Raw genomic sequence first — 16,760 nt, forward strand, 5'->3', positions numbered from 1 at the left:
CAAACATGTGTGTGCACATATACATATGCACGTGTGTGCATATACACAAGCACACACACACACATACATACACAAATATACACATACACACACATTGCAGATAGAAAGAGGGAATTACTGATCTTGACACCAAGAAAACAGGACTAAGCCGGGCCTATCCCAGGTAAACCAGGAAGTATGGCCTCCTGTCCATGAACTAAGGACCCCGGAGTCCACGGACAGCTTCACTTACGGGAAGAGCTAGGTTGTCTGCACGATGCCCCTGGACCTCTCCAGATGTGGGGCCTGGGCTGCTCCCCACAGTGGAGTCTGTGAGCTCCAGGTGCTGGCTGCTCTGTGCATACCCAGCTCATCTCTGTGGTTCCCTTTCCCTGGCCACGGCCAGGGGACAAGCCACGCTCCAAACCCAGAGTTCAGCCCCCCCCCCCGCTAAAAGTGCCCCCCCGCCCCCGAGGAGACGTGTGATTCAACTGGGGACAGCGCCCGCCTGAAGGAGGCACATGGGATGTCAGGGACCTCGGGTGACAAGTCCCCCGTTCCACCCACTCTGTCCTCATGACCCACCCTTTCTCGCCCAAGAATAGAGTGAGCCTCGATGAGAATTTAGGACCCGGGTGTGAAGCGAGACTCCACTGCCTACTTGTTGACCACCTGGGCCACTTAGCTATGTTTTCGGAGCCTCACTGTCCTCCTGTGCAGAAAGGGGGTGATGGGCTGCTGCTGACACCCCCTCCTCTTCCCATCTCCAAGGTCTCGCCCTGACAGACGGATGTTGGTCAAAGATGCCACAAACTGAAGGTTCTCAACAAGGTCTGTGTGGCCAGAACTGTCAGGTGTGTCTCCTTCATGTGAGGGAGAAATCCTGCCCCTGGGGAGTGGCCCGTCCTCCCCACTGTGCACGGCCAGGTCCCGGGGGGGAGAGGGAGCCCTCACTGCCCTGCCCTCCTCACGCCTGTGCCTTGTGCTCATTACACACTGAGGTCCGTGGGGGTGCGGGTGGAGGGACAGACGTCTGTGGCTGCCACCGGGCCCTGGGTGAGCCACAGGGTGCGCACGTGGCGGCCATGGGAAGAGCCAGGCGCGAGCAGCAGCAGCAGCTCTGAAGGGGCCACCTCCGGGGTCCGTCCTGAAGGCTGAGCGGCGAGGTGCGCGATGGGGCGCCTCCAGGCTGTGAGCCACAGGGCGGCTTCGAGAGGAAGAGTCTGAACCTCCCAGGAGGCCCGTGGGACCACTCCCGCCCAGGAGGCACATGTCTGGGGCAGGCAAACCCTTCATCAAGGACTCCGCCCAGATTGCAGGGCCCCAGGAGCCTCAACCACCACGCCTTCCTCCAGGTTCATCACGTGACAGGTCGTAGAGGGGTGGGTGTTCGAGCAGCGCCTTTAACACGGTTTCCCAAAGCTGGTCCAGGGGCTACTGTCATAGACAGAGAGCCCCTTGGAGGGACTCTGAGCTCCTGTTGATTTATACCCGATCTCCAATGACAGCAGAGTCTGGCCGGTGGCTCAGCGGGTGCAAGTGTCGTCCTGGCCACCCAAGGTGGGCGGTCCATTCCTGGCCAGGGCACATACCTAGGTTTTGGGCTCAATCACCGGTCATGGCTCAATGTTTCTCTCTCACATCAATGTTTCTCTCTCACCCTTCCTTTCTCTAAAAATTAATTTTTTAAATATTTAAAATGATAGAAGACGGGAAGCAGTTTGATGGGGACCTAATGCTGTATTTCTAAAAAGGAGGAAAATTAAAGGAAATATCACATTTAAGTCAGTTGCTTTGCTTAATTCGCAGTCATTGCTTAAGTCTCACATTTCCTTTCAGGGTCACAGGACATTTTATTAACTGACCTCAAGCTGTTGTCTGTTCCCAGCTTTCAAATGGCTCCCATGCTGCGTGTAGTGTATGGCCTTAACAAGATTTTAGTTGAATACATGTTTTAACTTTTGTATAGACGTATTAGCTTTTAATGGCTATTACAAACTCCCATTTCTCTCTGAAATCTACATGCTTCAGCGCAAGGCTTGCAAAATCTAAATGATCCCGGGGGTCAGGCGGGGCACAGCTGTACGGAGGGCCGAGCCGAGGCCCACGGCCCTGGGGAGCGACGGGTGCTCTGGGGTTCAGCCAGGTCCGTGCTCCCAGAAAGTCATTCCAATTAAAATAAGAAAAACACTCAGCGCCATGCTGACAACAGAACTCCGTCTCTATCAGGCCCTCCCAAATGGTCTCTCATGAAACTACTTTCCCCGAGACCCCACGCCCACACTTCTCCTGATCAGTTAAAAACAGCTGCGAAAATATGCCCAAACCAGCAAAGACCAGCATGAACCCAGAAGCACCCTTGGCCGCTGAGCGAGGGCTGCCGGGCCCTGCTGCTGCCTCTCCTGTGAGCACGGGCGCTGCACTCTCTCACCTGGGGTGTCTACTTGACGAGGCATTTGAGCTTGATTTTCCACTAACAAGCTCTTCCTAAAGAGGCAACACGTTCTACCTTCCTCTCGAGCTCTTTAAACACCTGGATAGAATTAAATGCTTTCAAACTTTCAAAACGAGTGGTTTCTTCCTTCTTGTATTTGAATAATCGTTACGCTTTCCAAATGCCTGAATGCAGTGTATTAGTCAGGCCAGGCCAGGTTATGCTTCAGTAACAAACAACTCTCAAAAGCCCAGGCTAACAAAACTTCTCACTTACTCTGCTTGTGCAGCAAGAGGGCTCTGCTCATCGTAGTCACTTAGGGACCCAGCCCACTGAGGCCAGAATGCCATCTCAGTGGGAGCTTCTATAGTCCCTGCTGTGGCAAGAAGAGTGTGTGGCTGGAAGTGACACACTTACCCTCAGCGTGAGTGTGAGAGAGAGAGGGCTCTGTGACGACCCTCACAGGCTCCAGTGGCCGCACGGCAGGCCTGGCAAGCTCAGGGCTCAAATGTAACCGTGCAGGACGTTCTGATCACAAATCCCTAACCCGGAGGGTCATGGCGAGCAGGCACGTCCCAGGCCTGTAGCTTCCTTAGCAAAGGTCAGGCTCTGACTTGAGTGAGCTCTGGCCACGGCCTGTGCATCTGGGATAACACACCTTGGAGAAGTCAGTCATTTTCTCTTCGAGGTCCTGGAAGGCTCGGCTGCAGGCTGAGCAGGAGACCACAGAGCCCGCACCGTTACCTTGCCGCCGCCTGCATCTCCATGGGCTGTAGAGGTTCACTGTCCTGTACCCGCTCATGTAAAAGAAGTGTGCGTCTCTCCATTTTGCTTTCTATGTAAACCTAGAGATTTTCCCACTCTGCTCCCGCCTCCCCCTCAGCCTACCCCCCATGGACTTCACGCACCTTCCTCACGGCCTCTCCTCTGACTTTGAATGTGGAAAAGGCACTGCATTCTCTGAGCATGTCCTCGGTCCCTGGAGGTTTGCTTCCGGGCACAGACTGCAGGAGCGCTCAGAAACCTGTGCTATCGGTTTGGACGTACTTTTGTGCACACGAGGAGGCAGTGCAGCACAGCACCCCAAGAGGGGAGCAGAGCCGCCTGTGGAATGACGCTAGCAGCAGCATGCAGACTTTCATGCCGGGACTTCCCCCTGGAGAGACCAGACTCAGAGAGAGTCAGTGCCTCTTGGGGAAAATTGAGCTGCTTACTGGGGAGCAGAACCAAAAATCTTGCTTTCTTCCGTCTGAGTTCAAGGCCGTTCCATCACAGCACACCCTCAGCCCTCGGCTGTGTTAGCTGGATGTTTTCTTTTCCCAACTAACTAGTCATTTATTTCTGCCCTCCTGGATTCAGAGGATATTTGAGTGACATGATGTCACAGCAGCGGCATGGCCTTGCTTTATTACAGACACACGGAGCTTTAAGCTGTGATTATGTTGCGGAAAACACAGGTTTTATCATTTGAAAATTTTCGTTTATTTTAACAACCTATTACAATAATAAAAAATTACAAGCCGGAACTAAAAAAAGGTCTAGAATAGCTGCAGCAATCTTGAGAAAGAAGAACAAAGTTGGAGGAATCACAACACCAGATTTCAAGTTACACTACAAAGCCACCGTAATCAAAACTGCCTGCGGCTGGCATACCAACAGGCATATAGACCAATGGAACAGAACAGAGACCTCAGAAATCTACTCAAGCCATTACACTTAATTAATATTTGACAAAGGAGGCAAGAGCATACAATGGAGTAAAGACAGTCTCTTCAATAAATGGTGTTGGGAAAATTGGACAGATACATGCAAAAAAAATGAAACTAGACCACCAACTTACACCATACACAGGAATAAGCTCAAAATGGATAAAAGAATTAAATGTAAGTCGGGAAACCATAAAAATCATAGAAGAAACCATAGACAGCAAAATCTCAGACATCTCTCATAGCAATATGTTTACAGATAATCTCCTAGGACAAAGGAAACTAAAGAGAAATAAATTAATGGGACTATATCAAAACATAAAGCTTCTGCACAGCAAAAGAAACCATCAACAAAATGAAAAGGGAGGCCACTATATGGGAGAACATATTTGGCAATGATACATCTGATAAAGGGTTAATATCCGAAACATATAAGGAACTCATACAAGTTAACAAAAGAAAGACAAACAATCCAATTAAAAAATGAGCAAAGGACCTAAATAAACATTTCTCCAAAGGGGACATACAGATGGCCAGAGACATATAAAAAAAAAGCTCAAAGTCACTGAGAGATACAAATTAAAATAACAATGAGGTATCACCTCACAACTGTCAAAATGGCTACCATCAACAAATCAACAAATGACAAGTGCTGGCGAGAATGTGGAGAAAAGGGAACCCTAGTTCACTGCTGGTGGGAATGCAGACTGGTGCAGTCACTATGGAAAACAGTATGAAGTTTCCTCAAAAAATATTAAATATGGAACTGCCATGTGACCCAGTGATCCCACTTCTAGGAACACATCCTAAGAAACCTGAAGCTCCAACCAGAAAGAATGTATGCACCCCTATGTTCATAGCAGCACAGTTTACAATAGCTAAGATCTGGAAACAGCCCAAGTGCTCATCAGTAGATGAGTGGATAAAAAAGCTGTGGTACATTTACATCGTGGAATACTATGCAGCAGTAAAAGAGAAGGATTTCTTACCCTTTGAGACAGCATAGAGGGACCTGGAGAGTATTACGCTAAATGAAATAAACCAGTCAGAGAAAGACAAGTATCACATGATCTCACTCATATGTGGAATGTAATGAACAAAATAAACTGATGAACAAAGTAGATCCTGAGACACAGAAGCATGGAACAGACTGTCGAATCTCAGAGGGAAGCTGGGGGTTGGAAGGGGAGTGGGAAGAGATCCATCAAAGAAATTGTATGCATATATGCACAAACCATACAATAGGGTGGTGAAGGCCTGGGGTGGGGGTCGAGGGTGGGCTAGAAGGGGTCAATGTGGGGGAGGGGGAAGGAATACATGTAATCCTATATAATAAAAGCGTAATATGCAAATCGACCAAACAACGGAACAACCAGTCAGCGGGGACGGGGCCAGCGAGCAGGCAGCACCAGGCAAGCCAAGGCGCATGCCAGTGAGCAGAGGGAGGGGACGGCAGTGGGGGGGAGGGAGGCAGCAGCGACCAGTGGCGGTGGCGGAGGGACAATAGGGTGGGAGGATGGGGTCGCGCCAGCTGGTGCAGTCCCCTAATCGGCTACCTGGTCACCTCCTGCAGAGAGGCCAGCAGCGGCAGCAGCAGTGGGGTAATGGGGGCAGTGTCTTCCCCAGATTGGCCTGGTCGCCTCCCACAGAGGGAGGGGAGCAGGTCTAAGCCATCAATAGGACATGAGCAGGTCTAAGCCATCAATTGAGAGGGTGCTGGACTGTGAAGGGTGCAGGCCAAGCTGAGGGACCCCACCCCCACCCCCAGTGCATGAATTTTTGTGCACCGGGCCTCTAGTACTTTAAATAATAAAGATTTTTAAAAAAGAAATTTAGGCATTTTCCCTGGCCAGTGTGGCTCGACTGGTTGAGCATTGTCCAGTGCACATAAAGGTTGCCAGTTCAGTCTGGGTAGATGCCCAAGGTGGGGTTTGATTCCTGGTAGGCAGGCAATCTATGTTTCACTCTCACATCAATGTTTCTCTCTCTACCTCCCTCTCTCTCTGAAAATCAATTTAAATATCTTTTTCAAAAAAGAAATTTAGGCTATGTTTTCTCTCATTCTTATTTTGAATTTTTTTCAGAGTTCAGAATTAATAAATTACTTAGACAATTGGCATCCCAGTCTATAGTTAACAAGCAGATTTGCATAACATTGATAAGCCCGTTCCTGTGTGTGTGTGATGAGGTGTGTTAGCTAGTAGGCCTGCATGTGTCTGCATTTCTAGGGCCCCTGGGATGAAATTACTGTGAAAAATTGAGAGGCAGCCTATTTTTCTCAACTTTCCTGAAACCCGTTTCATGCTTCTTTATTTAATAGGAATAAATGAAGGGTGCCGACTCATTAAGAAGCTGAAGTGAGAGGTGTGATTCCTCGCTGATGCCTGTGAACAGCTATGGGCTAGTATTTCCAAAGGTGAGAAAATGACTTTGCCTAATGTTTTGGGAATTACATTTAAGTCTAGACCTGGAAGATCCGTTTGCAAGGGCTTCCAAAATTGAGGGACATTTCAGGGTGGTGTCTTAACACATTTTATTAAGAACACATTTTATTCTAAAATAATTCAGGAGGCAAAATGCACACATAGACTTTTAATTTTTTCACCAGTAGAGTAAGCACTATAATACTAACTCATTGTTGTGTCTGCCACATAACATTGGGCCAACAGTTTTCATCCTCATCGTTATACTAATGCTAGAGGCCTGGTGCACGGATCTGTGCACCAGTGGGGTCCCTTGGCCTGCGGGGATATGTGGACCTCCGTGCAGTTGCAGCCTGGCCTTACCCGTCAGCTCGTCGGGCTCCAGCCCGCTGTCCCCATCGATCCCACACAGCACGAAGTAGTGCGGGAAGTGGCAGGCAGCCAGGGAGGAGCCTGAGCCCAGGCTGGGCACCTCACTGCTCCCGCTCATCCTGGCCACTCTGCGCTGTGCCTGCTGCCACCCCACTTGGGCGCACAGGGGGAGTGTCCATGGGAGAGGCTTGCTTCACCGCACCTGCGCTCACCAGCAGTGAGACCGGCGTCTGGCACCTGTCTGTCAGCTGAGCGGTGCTCCCGCTGTGGGAGTGCACTGACCACCAGGGGCAGCTCCTGCGTTGAGCGTCTGCCCCCTGGTGGTCAGTGTGTGTCATAGCTACCAGACGGTCATTCTGTCATCCGGTTGTCTGGTCGCTTAGGCTTTTATATAGAGAGATACTAATAAAATTTTTAAAAATTAAAAAAATAGAGGAATAGTTTTCAATTTTTATTTTTAGCCACAAATTCATTTAGTCAAATATCGTAAATGCAAACCATGTGTGTATAAAGTGCACATGTAAAACAAAATTGCTCTGGTTGAAGAGAGTAGAGACCCCGAGCCCCACCAGCCCCCCAATTCCAACCTCTCCTCCTCCCTGGGGCTACATAGAGAAATTGGGAAAATCATGCTTTATACAGGTTTCCTCACTTTCTGAAAGGAGAGGTTCCTATGAAACCTTCTGTAAGCCAAAATGGCACAAAGCAAGGAAGCAATTACCACTGATTTTTATGGGAAAGTTCTGAGCATTCCCAGACATGAAAAATAACCGACAAATCACACCCGATAACACAGGCACCGGCACCAGCACTCACCAGCAGCAAAGCAGGGATGAGGGTGCCACCTGCAGCAGCATGCAGACACGGCGAAGGCAGGCGTGGTCGGTAAATGCACAGCTACAGAAAGCAGAAGGGACATACATACCGTGTAGTTTACTTGCTAGTGTGATGCCACACCAGCGCTGAACACTGTGCTTGCTTTTCATGTTGTTTTGTAAAGTGAAAACCCTCTCTGGGTTTCCTTCCATCAGCGGGTGCTAACGTAGGACTTTCCTAAAAACCAAGAGGAAGAATGTGAACTTTCAAAAGGCAAGGGATCCCTGTACTACTTTCATGTGTATCTGATGCAGGTGAAACTTCTAACAATGCAACCTTCCTACACACACACACATACACACACACACACACTCACACACACACTCACACATACACTACTGACTGCAGAACAGGTTTCTTGGCAAATGCATTAAGCACAGTTCATTTCTGACAATAAGAGCAACTCTCTTGTACTGATGATTTGCCATTTGCTCTTAACCTGATGCATTTTATCTCTAAGTCTTATGGATGAAAGGGGGCCACATGCTAACTGACGAGCTCAGGGGAGGAAGGCCTGTGTGGAGGCCTTGGAAACTCAGAGACCTAAAGTAACCACAAAGGATGGTCTGAAATTTAAAATTTTTAAAGGAAAAACCAGTTTATGGTGGGTAGTCATGTCCTAGGCTGGTATATTCCCTGAAAAAAATAAATCTTTACCTTGAGTCTTCCTAAAATATGTTTGCATCTATGATAACATATCCTTGGAATGTGAAAGTAATTTTCCTTTTCCCGGACCCCACAAAGCACAGCACCGCTCTGCAAGCGACCACAAATCCCCTCATTTTACTGAGTTAATTGTTGACTGTTAACTATCCTGCACCCACCTAAGTAAAAGAAATGTGTCTATCATTTTACTTTTTGTCCAATCCCAGAGGTTTCCCTGCTTTGCTTTCTCCCGCCTCCCTAATCCATCACCAATGGATTTCAAGTAACCCACTTATGTCTCCTCCTTTGATTGTAATGTATAAGGTGCAAAACTGCCATTCTCCAGAGCATTATCTCAAGCCATTAAGATTCTGCTTCCCAGCAATTGTCGACATTTTGGCTCAAATAAACTCACAAAAATTCTTTACAGATTTGAATGTTTTTTACGTTAACAGTCTCATTCCAACCCTGTGGGATTGGTTTTCTTTTTCAAAATCTTTTTTAAAAAAATCTTTATTGTTGAGAGTATTACAGATGTCCCCTTTCTTCTCCCCTTTTCCCCTTCCACCCAGTTCCAACCCCACTCCAGGCTTTCACCACCCTATGGTCTGTGTCCATAAGTAATGTGTATCCTATATAATAAAAGCCTAATATTCTAAGTGTCCAGCCATTCATTTGACCATTTGACCAGTCACTATGACGTGCACTGAGCACCAGGGGGAAGCCTCTCTGACCGGTAGGTTAGCTTGCTGCTGGGGTCTGGCCGATCAGGAATGGGTGAGATGGGCCAGACATGCCCTGGAGCCCTCCTGTGGTCCCTCCCCAGCTGGCTGGCCCTGATCAGCCTCAATTGGGACTGGGAGAGATGGGCCAGACACACCCTGAATGAATCCGTGCACCTGGCCAGTTTCAGCCTGATCCTTGTAGGCCAGGACCAGGGACCCCACTGGTGCATGAATCTGTGCACCAGGCATCTAGTATGTATATAAGATCTTTGGTTAATCTCTTCCTGCCCTACCCTTTTCCCTTCTCTCTGAGATTCATCAATCAATTCCATGTTTTCATGCCTCTGGTTCTATTTTATTCATCAGTTTATTTTGTTCATTAGATTTCTTGTTCATTTATTTTGATTTTTAGATTCAATTGTCAATAGATATGTATTTATTGCCATTTTATTGTTCATATTTTTAGCCCTCCTCCTTCTCCTTCTCCTTCTCCTTCTCCTTCTCCTTCTTCTCCTTTTTCTTCTTCTTCTTCTTCTTCTTCTTCTTCTTCTTCTTCTTCTTCTTCTTCTTCATTTTCTTCTTCCAGTCTCAATGTACTGTCTTCTTTCCTTCTCTAGTTGAAGGACTCCTATTCAGCCAGATTTCAGGCGCTTCTGAATGGTGGTTGTTCTGTGTTTTAGCTGTAATTTTGATGTGGTTCTGAGGGGTGGTGAGGACCAAGTTTATCTACGCTGCCTTCTTGGTTCTCCAGAGCATTGGGATTCTTACCCTTGTTCCCCAAATGGGGAAAGGAGACACAGAATCCGCCACAGTGGGTAAGGGGGTAAGTGGAAAAGCTTGGATCTGAACCAGAGTTTGATTTCCTTCAAAACTTCAGCTCTTTCCACTTTACTATGTGTTTCTCAAACTAGCTCTCCAGATGATTCATGGGTTTTCTGTGATGAGTTTTAAAATTTCGTTTTCAGTTCTATGGTAATCCTCACATTTTAATGTTTGGATATGCTGGCTCATCTCCATAGGCACCTTAAAAGCAAGCTCTGCCCCAGATTTCAGTGTCCTCTGTTGCTTCCGCTGGGATGACCTCGTCGCCAACGGGCAGTCCTTGAACGACTCCCAGGAATGAGGGGAGAGGGGAAGTGAACTGAGTGCAAACAATGCCTGTGTCCATGACAACGCCGCAGGCTGCAGAGAGGTTCCCAGCAGCAGCGGTGCAGTCAGCACACAGGTGATGCAGGTGATGCAGGTGATGCAGGTGATAAGGGTCCTAAGATGCCAGGCACTTGGGCTGCGCAGCCAGTACCAGGTCGGGTAGCAGACTGGCTGGGCTTCAGACCCGCATGTCATTCATTTCATCATTGTTATGTTTGCATCTGGATTTGCATTTAGTTGGTTCGGTTGTTTGGGTGTATTAAAGCTCTTATGTGAACTGTTTCTATCTAGTTTTATGGTCACGTGAACATAATTTAACATGGATCCTTGAGCATTTCTTCCCTTTGAAAGGGGTCTGGACATGTTGCCGTTTGAAAGACGGCCCAGAATGAATGGCCCCGTCTGCTGGGTTTGTCTCGGGAGACTTTGGGGATAGGAATCTGAAGACAGGCCAATCCACTCGCAAGTGTCCTCAATTCCATCAAACGGTCGGTCGACTGTTTTTCTTTTTTCCAAGTTGACTAAGTAACACAAAACTCTAACCCTATATCTTCTTTGGTTGTAGTAACTACTACCCACTTTATTCAAATTACTAACCCCAAAACTTCGTCCTAATTTTAAGCTTTTTGGGTCCATTTACAAATCTTATTATTTTACTTTTAAGTCTAGCAAATCTTAACAGTCATGTTTGGGGTGAAGGAGACATTATGAATGTTTGGTCCCATTTACAAACTTGGTTAAGCTCCTTTACAAACTGTAAATTGCACTTATAAATCTCATGTATTCAATTTCTTCTTTAAACACTTCAATTATCTGGCTGAAAAAGTTTCCCTATACTTAAGTAATTCTTATAAATCTAATAAATTAGATTTAAATACAATGGACCTTACGTTCTCTTAACTATCTTACCACCATATATAAAATTAGTAAGATTTCAACCTAAATTTACAGGACTAAATCAATTACTCAATTGTTTATTTTAAATTGAAGTTACAAAGCTAAACTGTTGTTCTAAGAGGTCATTCTAAGTATCTAAACATTACCAGGGACTAAAATTACAAATCTCTCCAGATTCCTGAGACAGACATTAATACTATGGTCTGGTCTTTTAAATGTCTCACTACTTAATTCTAAATCTTGTGAGTTTTTGAAGATGCTTACACAGTAAAGAAACAATTGTGTTACCCACAGAATTTGGGGTAATATCTGAGCCAGTTGGGGTTACATGAAGACCAGGGTTCCTGCAGGTGCTTACAGCCTGGTTCCATTACCAAGGTTCTACCAAAACCCGCCAGCAGGGGGCCTCACAGACCCTCTAGTAGTGGCACTAGGAGTCCACATATGATGATTTACTCCATTTACCCCAGAAAACTGCATTCCCATTAAAAAACAACAGCACATAAATACATTTTCCAGTTAATTCTAAAGACTATTGGAGCTGACAGAATCTTGCATTCTTTTCCTATCTGTCTTATCTCTTAAAATTGAATTGTGGATCTCTCATGACTGGCTGCCTAGTCAATCACAACTTTTCAGTGGCACAACCTGTATGGAAGGCTCATGGCAATTACTTAGGAATCTAGCCCAGTTATTTTCACTTTTGTGTGTTTGTTTGGAACTCGCTGTTCAGTCATAATGTTCTAAGAACTATGAACAAAAAAGCAGACAAAAGCTTCAGCTCCTGTTCTTCTTAATACGATGTGGACCTCCAGACTTGAGATGCAGGGGAAGCTTCTCCAACTCTTATTTTCATGGCCTTGACCACCAACCGTGAACTGCCGCATTGCCCTGGCTCGCAAAGGGAAGAATAGAGCGGGTGGCCTCATGGTTTGCAGGCAACATCACGGTGAACCAGGATCCTGGTATCCAGGGTGATTATTGGGCCAGGTACAAAGTCCGGGTAGGTCTCAGAGTAAAGGGGGAATGGGGTGGGGGACTGCAGAAGATGCCACCTGTGATCTCTAGTCCACATTTCCCTCTTCTTTGGGGCACACAGCTAGACTACATTTCCCAGACTCCCTTGCAGTTAGATGTGGCCATGTGACTGGGTTCTACCAAATAAAACATGAATAGATGTGATAGGCTCCACCTCCAGCTCTGTCCCCTAAAAATCTCCCTTCCACTATCCTGCACATTCTATTCCCCTATGACTGGCAGAAATGGAGACACCCCCAAGGTAATCTTGGCCGCCACAGGTAGAAGATGGCACACGCTCCATCCGCCGGTTCTTCTATCAGCCCTGGTTCACATCAGAGAACAAGCCTGCCCTGTGTGTGAGCCATTGGGCATGGCCGACTTGAATGGCAGCCAGTTCACTTCATCAATAGTAGGATCACCCTCCGCATTTCGTCCTTTACGCTAAAGCCCATGAAGGGTCTGCTCATTAGTCATCTCTCCAGCAGAAGGTGCCCATTAACTAGACCCACTCAGAACGGAGCCCATCGACAGTGGGACCCTGTGCATCAACACACAACAGACGCAGCTTGTGTCCACCATCACCAGTGTCTATAAGTGAGTCCAGTGTCCAACTCTGCATCAGACTGGGAGAAGGTGGATGGGGCGACCATGCATGCACCTTCCTCCCAGTGCAGGTGGGATTGCTGCAAATAAGTCAGCAAAGCACACGTCCACCATGGAGAGGTCACGATGCCATGGCCCAGGCTGGGCGATAGGTCTGACCCACTAGGAATGAGACCACGTGGCCTGGAGGTGTCAGAGCACAGGGTCAGCGAAGCGGACTGGTCTTCCCCACTGGAGCCGTCACCGTGAAAGGGGCCATCAGGACTGTCCCAGGACTGTGCACACAGCCAGCTCCCCATGAACAGAGCGTTCGCACAAGTTATTTCCTCTCGGGGTGGCCCACCTCAGCGTCACAGCTAAGGAGCTCCTACACCCTTCAGCACTCAGCTCAAGTGTCACCTGTCCAACAAGTCCCAGGCCCCTCAGCAGGGCTCGCGTCTCCCTGCTTGTTTTCCCACAGTCCCCAGAGCGCATTCTGTGTCTGAGCCAATTCTGCATTTCCGTACTGTTCTCTGGCCAGACTGACGGGGGCAGCGCCTGGGTCTGCCCTCTCCCCCACCCTGCCTTCCTCGCCACGTATGTGTCGTTCAGGAAGTACTTGTGAAGGAATTGTGAGCATGTATTTGACCTCATATAGACCGACCAACAGATTGAGTAGCTGGAATGTCAATCTCCAACTATTTCATCACCATATTTTAGGGGCCACGGTGCCCCCAATGTCTGATTTCTCCTTCTCAGCAACACAATGAGAATTCTCTAGGTCCTGCTTTATGCCACAGGATAACAACCGAACACAAAAGGTTAATGGTGCTGCGATCTGTTTGACATGAAAAAAAAGATACGGAGAAATGTTATTAAAAATACAACCCTACTAGGACGGGGGCTCATTACCTCTGCAACACAAGAAAGACACCAGGCAATGTGAATTTCCAGGTGTTAATTAGCCAGTAGAGGGCTCCCCGATTGCTCCCAGAATACCACACACACGCAGAGAAGCAGGAAATTTCAATCAAAGACCATCCCGCTCCGCTCCCAGGAAGGGCCGCATGCGCTCATGGTGTCATGCAAATTGGGTTTAATTTACTGCATGTTTTTCTGCTTCCATCAAATTTGTGGAAGAAAATGGGTCTTTCTCTGCTTCTGGCTGTAAATTCCTGCGCCTCAAAGCACTCAGGTCAGGGTGGCGCCTGCAGAGGAGGAATGCAAGCAGGAGAGGCCCCTGGGAAAGCACAGAGGGCGAGCCCCCGGCAGCGCTGCTGCGGGAATGTCCCCATTGCCCTGGGGGGTGTTCATCTGTGTAACAGGAGCACGGACGGACAAACGGACGGATGGGTAGGACCTTCTTCCCAGCCGAGCAGTGCTGTGGTCAGGGTTCCCAATCCCTCTAGGGATAGAGAACTAACCATTGTAATGGTTCGCATGAGGGTGATTGGAAACACAGCCTGCAGCCGCACTTGACAGCACAGTCGCAGTTAAACACAGGGAACACCCGGGGAATTCCCTCTGCGACATCCAGCAGCAGGTCCCGGCCTCCCCTGCATGGGCCTGCGTCCTGCTGACCTGCGCACACCTGCAAGGCCTGTCGGTGCCAGAGAGATGGGAGGGGCTGCGTGTGGCCAGGCTGGGTTACAGAGATGACAGCACCCTCAGCCGTCACGCACACACAGAGCAAACCTACAGCCTTGGCCACAGTCTGAGAGTCCCTTTATGTTGCCCACCAAGACGTACAGTCAAGCAGTGTCTGGTAACACAGCCTTTCCCTGCACCCAGTGCACACGCAACGGCACCCTAGTCCCGACCCTCATGACTTCCCTGCGAGAGGCGTCGGCTCCGGGAAGAACAGGAATCTCGAGGCCGGGGCCTGCTAACTATGTATGTGGTTTACTGTTTGAACTTGTTTCACTAAGACAAATGCTGCTCTTGACTCGCCCAATTAATCCCAAGTATCAGAATCGGTAGGAGAGGAGGGGCCTGGAGGAGCAGGGAAACCTACCCGTGGGCCCTCCCACTCCTGTATGTCTGTTGGGTAAATGGACTCACTTAGTTGAATCAGGAAAAGTCGTTCAGTGGGATTGAGACAGGTGCACAGCCTTGCAGGAGCCCCCTGCACCCAGGCCTCCATGCCAGCATCCTGGGTCCCCCATTGAACTGGCCTCGCCCCCTGCCTGCCCTCACCCCTTGGCCTCGGCCTCTGAGACTAATGACCACGTTGCACACACCAGGAACAGAACAGTCCTGACTCTCTCCTTCCCCTGAGCCCCGCACAGAGCTCACTGATATTAACATGATCTGTGGAGTGTTTGTGGAGTTTGTCTGTGGGAAGGTTTGCTGGATTGAATTTGCTAAGTAGAACTGTGATTTTATAAATATAAAATAAACTAGGGGCTCAGTGCACAAATTTGTGCACCTTGAAAGGAACTGTGGGCCCCAAGGCTGCGGTGGGCACAGGCACGGGTCTCGGCCCATCCTCCATACTCCCGCCCAGCCCCTCCCGCCGTGGCCCCCAGTTCCCTGTCTGCTGGCAGCCCCAGCTCCCACATGTTGATGGCACTGGCCCCGTTCAAACCCACAGAGGGATTGGGGTCAGCGCTAGCAACGGATGTGAGTGGGGCCAGCACCAGCAGTGGGTGCGAGCGGTGGCTGCTACCCGAATCGCCCCTCCGGAGCTGGGGGAGGTGGAGAAGCCCTCAGGGGCAATTGGGGCCAGCAGCTGCCGCTTGCACCCACTGACGGCGCCAGCAGTAGGTGTGAGCGCCTGGTGGGACCACAGCGTGCAGGAGCAAAGAATTTTCAGTAACCACCAGAGGCGTGACCCGGTGACAGTGACCAGCGCCCCGCCTTGGTCTGGCACCCCCGCTCACCTGCTCCACCATCTCACCATGGCCGACGCCCACCATGTTCCACGCACGGTTCCTGGTGGTCAGCGCACATCAGAGCGACCTGTTGTTCGGTTGTTCTGCCATTCGGTCTATTTGCATATTAGGGATTTATATGTATAGATAACATAACGTACATACATGACCTGCCTCCCAGGCAGTGTACATGCTTACTAAAGGCAAAATAGCAATGCGACCAGTGCCACACGCTTGTACTCAAACCCTGTCCCCACTTCTAGTCACCTCATGGAACTTGGCGGTTACTTTAGATTTGTGGAGTCTGAGCCTCCTGATCTGTAAGAAGTGACACACTGAGCCCTCATCCCCGAGGCTGCTGGGAGGGCTGAGGGCCGGCCGCCGCAGGCAGCATCTGCGCGTGCCAGGTGCTCAATACACGCCAGCAGTCGCTTCCTGCCCCTCGTGGCTTCATCGTGAGAGTCTCACGCAAACAGTGCACCATCGCCCACGGGAGGACCTATTTCATGTGGGAGAGTCTGTGAGCTTTGGTTTGGTCAATAAGTTGCCAGCCAACCCTGGGTACAGCCCCGTCTGGTGACCCCTGTCTTCAGGTCACGGGAGATGGTGTAGGCACACCCACTGCAGAGCACTAGGAAGGTCGAGTTTGTGGAAGGGAAGGGAGGGACGGACCTAGAGAGGAATTCCTGTCCTCAGGGCCCAAAGGTCAAACAAGGCGTGACTCTCCGGGAGCTGGCTGAACGGTTTCAGCTGAGAGGCTTCATCGGCGAGTCTCACTTTTAAGCTCCCACCCTCTATCAGTTAGCGATAGGCCCTCACGGTGTGGTGGTGTTTAGGGCCATCGGAGGATGTGCACTGGTGTGGAAATCTGTCTGCGGGACTTGTTAGCGCGAATACTATTCAGCTGAGTAGCTCTCACTGACTCCCCAGAGCCGGCTGCACTGCTGGGCAGTTCGTTTCATTGTGGGGACATTAAAAGTCCTATTTCCCACCTGCCTCCACCTCGCGCCCTGTCTCTAGACCAGGGAGGTTAATGGAGTATTGTTTGGGTTCAGAAAGATTTAGAATGAACGTGTTTC

This window comes from Myotis brandtii, unplaced genomic scaffold, assembly GCF_000412655.1.
Source record: "Myotis brandtii unplaced genomic scaffold, ASM41265v1 scaffold64, whole genome shotgun sequence".
Classification (NCBI taxonomy): Eukaryota; Metazoa; Chordata; class Mammalia; order Chiroptera; family Vespertilionidae; genus Myotis; species Myotis brandtii.